Source organism: Elephas maximus, chromosome 16 (genome assembly GCF_024166365.1).
Source record: "Elephas maximus indicus isolate mEleMax1 chromosome 16, mEleMax1 primary haplotype, whole genome shotgun sequence".
Taxonomy (NCBI): Eukaryota; Metazoa; Chordata; class Mammalia; order Proboscidea; family Elephantidae; genus Elephas; species Elephas maximus.
This window is the reverse complement of record NC_064834.1, coordinates 33,221,992-33,230,779: the sequence shown is the minus strand read 5'-3', so window position 1 is coordinate 33,230,779 and position 8,788 is coordinate 33,221,992. Positions and strand designations below refer to the sequence as shown.

Below are 8,788 nucleotides of genomic sequence, written 5' to 3'. Positions count from 1 at the left end.
CAATATAATACTATGCAACAATATAAAGAACAATGATGAATCCTTGAAACATCTTACCACATGGATGAATCTAGAGGACATTATGCTGAGTGATATTAGTCATTCAAAAAAAGGACAAATATTATATGAGATCACTATCATAAGAACTCAAAAAAAAAGGTTTAAACACAAAAGAAAGCATTCTTTGATGGTTATGAGGGTGGGGCGGGGAGAGAGGAATTCACTAACTAGATAGTAGACAAGGATCATCTTCAGTGACGGGAAGGATAACACACAATACAGGGGAAGTCAGCACAACTGGAACAAAGCAAAAGCTAAGAAGTTTCCTGCACACATCCAAACACTTTGAAGGACAGAGTAGCTGGGGCTAGGGCCTGGGGACCATAGTTTTGGGGAACATCTAGGTCAATTGGCATAACAAAGTTTATTAAGAAAATGTTCTGCCTTCTGCTTTGGTGAGTGGTGTCTAAGTCTTAAAAGCTTGCAAGTAGCCATCTAAGATGAATAAATTGATTTCAACTCACTTAGAGCAAAAGAGAATGAAGAACACCAAACCAAACCAAAACCCAAACCCGTTGCTGTCAAGTAGACTCCGACTCATAGTGACCATATAGGACAGAATAGAAATGCCCCCATAGAGTTTCCAAGGAGCTCCTGGTGGATTTGAACTGCTGATCCTTTGGTTAGCAACCATAGTACTTATCCACTACACCACCAGGGTTTCCAAAGAACACCAAAGACACCAGGAAAATATTAGCCCAAGAGACTAAAGGTCCACATAAACCAGAGACTCCACCAGCCCGAGACCAGAAGAACTAGATGGTGCCCAGCTACAACCAAAGACCTATCTGACGGGGAACACAATGGAGAGTCCCAAAAGGAGCAGAAGAAAAGTACAGAGCAGAGCTCAAATATATGTAAAAAGATCAGACTTAATGGTCTGACAGAGAAGGGAGGAACCCCTGAAACTACCACCTCCAGATGTTCTGTTAACCCAGAACTAAAACCCTTCCTGAAGCCCACTCTTCAAACAAGTATTAGACAAGACTATAAAGCAAAAAATAATACAAGTGAGGAGTGTGCTTCTTAGTTCAGTCAGATACAGTAGTCCAAATGGGCAGCTGCTGTTCAGAGGCAGAATAAGAAGGCAGGAAGGGACAGGAACTGGTTGAATGGACACAGAGAACCAGGGTAGAAAGGGAGAGTGGGCTGTCTGTCACATTTTAGGGACTGTAACTAATGTCACAAAACAATATGTATGTAAATGTTCGTATAAGGAATTAACTTGAGTTGTAAACTTTAATCTAAAGCACAATTAAAAAAAAAGAATGTTTTATCATTGGTTTTCAGATAAGGACATTGACTCAAGTTGGTTAAATTTAAGTTCACACAACTAGTACTTTGCAACTTGTGTTTGTGACTCAAGTCCAAAAAGCTGTATATAGGAATAAAGTGGCATATAGGGCAAAGTAATAGCCCAAGCAAAGTGGACTTGTGCCAGTAAAACTGCTTTGGAAATGGTTGGGAAAGAATGCATGATTAGCAGAATTGGTAATTCTGGTGACATGTGGTTAAGAGCTCAGTTGCTAACTAAAAGGTCAGCAGTTTGAATCCACCAGTCGCTCCTTGGAAACCCTATGGGGCAGTTCTACTCTGTCCTATAGGGTTGCTATGAGTCAGAATCATCTTGACAGCAATGGGTTTGAGCTTTGAGCTCTTGGTTGAAGAGGACTTCAAGCACCTGCTGATGAAAATCAAAAACTATAGCCTTCAGTATAGATTACACCTCAACATAAATAAAAAAAGGAAACAAAAATTCTCACAACTGGACTAATAAAGCACCATCGTGATAAATGGAGAGAAGATTGAGGTTGTCAAGATTTTCATTTTACTTGGATCCACAATCAACATCCGTGGAAGCAACAGCCAAGAAATCAAAAGACCCATTGCACTGGGCAAATCAGCTGCAAGAGTCTTTAAAGTGTTAAAAAGCAAAGGTGTCACCTTGAGGATTAAGGTGCACCTGACCCAAGCCATGGTGTTTTCAATCGCCTCCTATGCATGCAAAAGCTGGACAATGAATAAGGAAGACCAATGAAGTATTGATGCCTTTGAATTGTGGTGTTGAAGAAGAATGTTGAATATACCATGGACTGCCAAAAGAATGAACAAATCTGTCTTGGAAGAAGTGCAACCAGAAAGCTCCTTAGAAGCAAGGATGGAGCAATTACATCTCACATACTTTGGACATGTTATCAGGAGGGACCAGTCCCTGGGCAAGGACATCATGCTTGGTAAAGTAGCAGGTCAGCGAAAAAGAGAAAGACCCTCCAGGAGATGGACTGACACAGAGGCTGCCGCAGTGGGTTCAAGCATAGCAGCAATCGGAGGATGGAGCAGGACCGGGCAGTGTTTTGTTCTGTTGTGCACGAGGTTGCTATGAGTTGGAACTGACTTGACAGCACCTACTAACAACAACAATATATATGTATATATATGATATGGAACAGAATTGGAAATTTTGCTTCAGCAGATATAGACTGGGTTGGGATTCAAGTTTTAATAAATTATGCAAATTATTCTAAAGGCATACATATTTGGATAACCTTTCTGAATGTACACTGGACTAAATAATAATCCTTCTATGCTGAAGTGTGAAGTGTAGTGAGTGAACAGATATAAAACCAGAGGAAAAATGGGAGTAACAGGGCAAACTTTATTAAAGAATATTTTGGAAAAATTTAAACTAATAACCAAAAATAAAATAAAAGAATCACCCTAATAAAACATCATTCAATCATAAGTGGTCATTGCCTTTTATTTCTGTTACTCGTTCTTTTTTATGTATTTGTAATTTAAGTAAGTGTCACACCATCTTTTCCTTCTCTTAAACGTACCACTCTTAGGGGACAGTGGTGGTTCCACAGATGTAATTGAGGAAAGAGAAGGAACCAGACAAAAACTACTGTTGAAGCAGAGATTACCCTGATGTCCAAAATAACTTGTCTCTGGGAAGAAAATATACATATATATACAGACAATAATGATTAGCAACTTAAAAGAGAACTTTCTAAATCCTAGAACAGAAGAGTGATGACCTGGCTACTTCCAAGACAGTAGATATGTGAATAAAAACTCACATCCGAGAATAATTTTATTTTCTTTTGTTCAATTTTTCTGTTAAAAAAATAAGATTGTGGGTTTAAAACATTTTGTCTTAAAGAAGTTAGGCTGACAACCTGGTTAAGATTTTCATAATGTTTTGGCCACATGGAATTAGGTCTCCTTCCAAAAAATATAACATGCATGAGTGGGCAGCTGCTGCAAATTGGCAGACAGGTGCCAAGGTGTGCCTCTCATTATTTCACAATGCTGTACTTGATGCAAAGGAGAAACCCGGAGCAGCCACTGTCACCATGTACAAGTTTGTAAATGGTACCAGAGGCCTGAGGACTAACGCAGGAGCAGGTCTTTTGGGTTCCTCTAATCACCTGTCTGTTTGACCTTCTCTTTGAGAGGTTTCTACAGTGATGAATTTGAGGAATATCTTATGGAATAAACTCAGAATTCAAAACATTTCTGAGATTAAAATGAGTCACAGAGGACACCTGAAGAGTAGAGGGTTAGCAAATTGAGTCATGACTTCAGGGAAGAAACTTGGCCTCTGAGCTCAGATAGAAACTAGGAAAACAAGAGAAATTTTTCATTTGAGTACAACAAAAGGCTTAAGGAAGAAAATTAGATCAATCAGCTAAGAATGAAACACACCATAGTCCTCAAATAATTATTTTTAAATAAACCATCATACTAAAAGCATAGTTCTTTTTTTTTTGTTTTGTTTTATAAATGTTTGAAATAAATCACAAATTGTCATAGGCAGCAGTAGAGAAAAGTTCTGCTAATTTTTTTTTTTCACAGGAGCAGAATAACTCCATTAGAATTAATGGGAGTAAATCTAATGGATCCATCAAATTATAATGTTTACAGAAGTTAGAAGGCCAGAATTATGATATGCATATGTATGGACATTAAATGATAGAACAAGAAGTAGATTGCAAATTTAGACTTCCAAAATAATGCAAATAAAATTTAGGATAAGGTCACTAAGAATCAGAGAAAAATTATACCATACCTTTAAATGAAATACAGACTTTTTTTTTTTTAATCACAGACATGACTCAAAATAGGCACACGAAGCCTTGCCTGGTATAGCTCTTACATCCTAAAAGATCTGTGAAATGATAGGAATTGTTTATATTTACCATTTAGAGTTTAGTGGTTAAAAGGCAGAGATCCGAGTTTCAAGCTCATGCCCACCTCTCTTTTTAACCTCTCTAACTCAGTGTCTCCTCTTGAAAATGTTTGTGTGAATTACATGAGGTAATTTATATAAAATGCATATAGTAGGTTGATCAGTAAATATTACCTCTGACTCTTCTTTCACCTACCATACTTTTTCTCTCCCTCTTATCCTTTTTGTGCCCAGTGGTACATATGGCGACCGTGAAATTTTTCAGCCTCTGGGGTTTATTGGGAAGCTGTTGCATCAATGATAGTGCGTGCTGTCACAAGGCAGGGGCTTTTATGAGTGTTTAAAACCAAAGAAAGAGACATGTGCTGCAAGTTACTGTTACCACAGAGTATTGTATGGGGTGTCTGAAGTTGTGGTAGGAAAAATAGAAATTTTTATTTGTTACACATATGTATCAACAGATCCCAGTAGGGACTCTGGGGTATAATTAGTGGTACTTTATATGTACCACTAAATATTTAGGGTAGGCTTGTGGAAGGGGGCAAGAAAAAAAAAATTCATATCACCTATCAAAAATTCAGACAGACTCGATGATTCAGCGTGCTTCCATTAATGAAAATACGGGGTATCAACGAAAAATTCAAAGCAGAAAATAATTAGGTCACCAAACGGTTACCTCCCTTTCTCTTCCACTACTTCATCCTAATTCTCGTACTCTTCATCTTCCTCATTTTCTCCTTATGTGTAAATTTTAGCTCCTAAACTTCTTTGATTGTGTGTGTGTATGTAAACATTAATAGGCAAATACAGTATCTTTTCTCAAAAAATAAAAAGACAAATTAATGACGGACTAAGGACTCAAATGTACACCATCAGCAAGAACATATTAGGTATATTGTGAAGATCTAATTTCTCTGTAATCCAAGTTGAAAAAATGCATTAAAATTTCAAATATATTTGTTAGTTCTTAAAATGGATCTTAAATGAAGTATTTATACTTATACTTGAAATGGCCACTTAGTTGAAATTCATACTCATATTTACATTTTAAAATACCTCCCCCTAATTACTAAATTAGGGGGAGATATTTAAAAAAAAAAAATTTTTTTTAATTGCTAAAACTTAAGACAATTTACACAATGGAATATTACTCAGGCAAAAAGAGAAATAAGTCCTAATGCATGCCACGACATGAATAAACCTTGTGTACGTTTTGCTGAGTGAAATAAGTCAGATGCAAAAGGACAAATAATACCACTTATATAAAATTAGCAAATATACAGAAACCAAAATTAGCAAATATATATAATTAGTGGTTATCAGGAGTTAGAAGGAGGGGGACAGATGGTTTTGTTGCTCGGATTGAATTTTGAAGGTATGTTAATTGTGGTGGGATAGTTTGGAAAAAAGAGAGCAGAAATGGTTGCAAAAGTTGAAGAATATAATCAATATCACTGAAGTATAGATGTACAAATTGATGAAATGGTATTCTATATTATAATAATAATAAAACCTATGGCAAATCACCGGTCATTTGATGACACAAATGATTTGCACTTGTTTACTAACCTAAAGGTTGGCAGCTCAAACCCACCCAGCAGTGCCACAGAAGAAAGGCCTGGCATCTGCTTCCACAAAGATTATATTCAAGGAAACCCTATGGAGCAGTTCTACCCTGTAAAACACGAGGTTTATTGCAGATGTGGGAAAACCTGAGTCTTTCATAACATTAAGGAAATAGTAATTCAAATAGCCTCCAAGTTGATAATCCTCCAGTGAAGTCCATTATTTATAGCTTTTATTCAGCATTGTTATTAATCTGTGACATACCAACCTGTGTTCTTTTCAATTTGAGTTCTTTGTCTAACTGGCATTTTTTCAGTGATAACTTCAAAACACATAAATTATTCAAAACACATAACATTAATCAGAATGAAAAATTATGGATAGTATATTATTTAAACATCAAAATTTGAATAGGCATATTTATCATAATGTCTCTCATTAGAAAATAATATTTAGAGATTCCTCTAGCGATACCCTGGGATACATTTTTATAATTCGTTAAGTTTAAGGCTTAAGTACAGTCTTGTTTAATAGGTACAGTATTAGCTAGAATACTCCCGGCTGCGAGGAAGACAGTCATTGGTGAAATTGGTTCAAAGTAGGGAGAATTATTGTTTTATATACAAGCAGATCTCAAAGATATTGTGGGTTTGGTTCCAGACCACTGCAATAAAGTGAATATCACAATAAAGCGAGTCACATAAATGTTTTGGTTTCCAAGTGCATATAAAAGTTATGTTACTATACCATAGTAAAGTGTACAATAGCATTATGTCTAAAAAAAAGTATGTACCTTAATTAAAAAATAATTCATTGCTAAAAAATTTTAACCATCATCTAAGCCTTCAGTGAGTCGTAATCTTTTTGCTGGTGGAAAGTCTTGCCTCGATGTTGATGGCTTCTGACTGATCAGGGTGGTGGTTGCTGAAGGTTGGGGTGGCTGTGACAATTTCCTAAAATAAGACAACAATGAAGTTTGCCACATCAAGTGACTCTTCCTTTCATGAAAGATTTATCTGTAACATGTGATGCTGTTTGATAGCATTTTACCCACAGTAGAACTTCTTTCAAAATTGGAGTTAATCCTCTCAAACCCTGCCACTGATTTATCAACTAAGTTTATGTAATATTCTAAATCCTTTACTATCATTTCAACAATGTTCACAACGTTTGCACCAGAAGTAGATTTCACCTCAAGAAACCACTTTCTTTGCTCATCCATAAGAACCAACCCCTTTTTTGTTAGAGTTCTATCATGAGATTGCAGTAGTTCAGCCACATCTTCAGGCTCCACTTCTAACTCTAGTTCTCTTGCTATTTCTACCACATCTGCAGTTACTTTCTTCACTGAAGTCTTGAACCCATCGAAGTCATCCATGAGGCTTGGAATCAACTTCTTACAAACTCCTGTTAATGTTGATTATTTTGAACTCCTTCCATGAATCACAAATGTTCTTAACAGCATCTAGAATGGTGAATGCTTTCCAAAAGATTTTCAATTCACTTTGCCCGGATCCATCAGAGGAATCACTATATATAGCAGCTATAGCCTTACATCGTAAGCCTTACCTTAAGTAACAAGACTTTAATGTTGAAATTACTTCTTGATCCAAGGACTGCAGAATGGATGCTGTGTTAGCAGGCATGAAAATAACATTAGTCTCGAACATCTCCATCAGGGCTCTCGGGTGACCAGGTGCACTGTCAATGAGCAGTAATATTTTGAAAAGAATCTTTTCTTCTGAGCAATAGGTCTCAACAGTGGGCTTAAAATGTTCACTAAACCCTGTTGTAAACAGATGTGCTGTCATCCAGGCTTTACCGTTCCATCTACAGAGCACAGGTAGAGCAGATTTAGCATAATTCTTAAGGGCCCTAGGGTTTTTGGAATGGTAAATGAGCACTGGCTTCAATTTAAAGTCACCAGCTGCATTAGCCCCTAACAAAAGAGTCATCTTCTTCTTTGAAGTCTGAAGCCAGGCTTTGACTTCTCCTTTCTAGATATGAAAGTCCTAGATGGTATCTTCCTTCCATAGAAGACTGTTTCATCTACTTTGAAAATCCGGTGTTTAGTGCAGCCCCCTTCAGCGTTTATCTCAGCTAGACCTTCTGGATAACTTGCTGCAGCTTCTACGTCAGCGCTTGCCGCCTCACCTTGCACTTTCAGGTTATGGAGACAGTTTCCTTCCTTAAACCTCACGAACCAACTTCTGCTAGCTTCAAACTCTTCTCCTGCAGCTTTCTCACCTCTCTCAGCCTCCATAGAATTGAAGACAGTTAGGGCCTTGCTCTGGATTATGCTTTGGCTGAAGGGAATGTTGTGGCTGCTTTGATCTTCTATTCAGACCACTAAACAACAACACTTTTTTGCTCTCTTATCATTCATGTGTTTACTGGAGTAGACTTTTAATTTCCTTCAAGAACTTTTCCTTCACATTCACAGCTTGGCTATTTGGCACAAGAGGCCTAGTTTTTGGCCTGTCTTGGCTTTCAACATGCCTTCCTCACTAAGCTTAACCATTTCTAGCTTTTGATTTAAAGTGAGAAACATGCAACTCTTCTTCTCACTTGAACGCTTAGAGTCCATTGTAGGGTTATTAATTGGCTTAATTTCAATATTGTCATGTCTCAGGGAATAGGGTGGCCCAAGGAAAGGGAGAGACACAGTGAATGGCTGGTTGGTGGAGCAGTCAGAACACACACAACAGTTAATCAATTCAGTTTGGCGTCTTATATGGATGCAGTTCATGGCACCCCAAAACAATTACAATAGTAACATCAAACATCACTGATCATAGATCACTATAATAGATATAATACTAATAAAAAGGTTTGAAATATTGGTAGAATTACCAAAATGTAACAAAGAGACAGGAAATGAGCACATGCTGTTGGAAAAATGGTACCTATTGGCTTCGTTGATGCAAGGTTACCACAAACCTCCAATTTGTAAAAAATGCGTTATCTGGC

At 37.1% G+C, this 8,788-nt stretch overlaps 1 pseudogene; it reads right to left on the bottom strand.

Moving 5' to 3' along the window:
* Positions 1-6,644: 6,644 nt before the first annotated feature.
* Positions 6,645-8,405, bottom strand: LOC126059989 (tigger transposable element-derived protein 1-like; annotated as a pseudogene).
* Between the last annotated feature and the right edge of the window lie 383 nt (positions 8,406-8,788).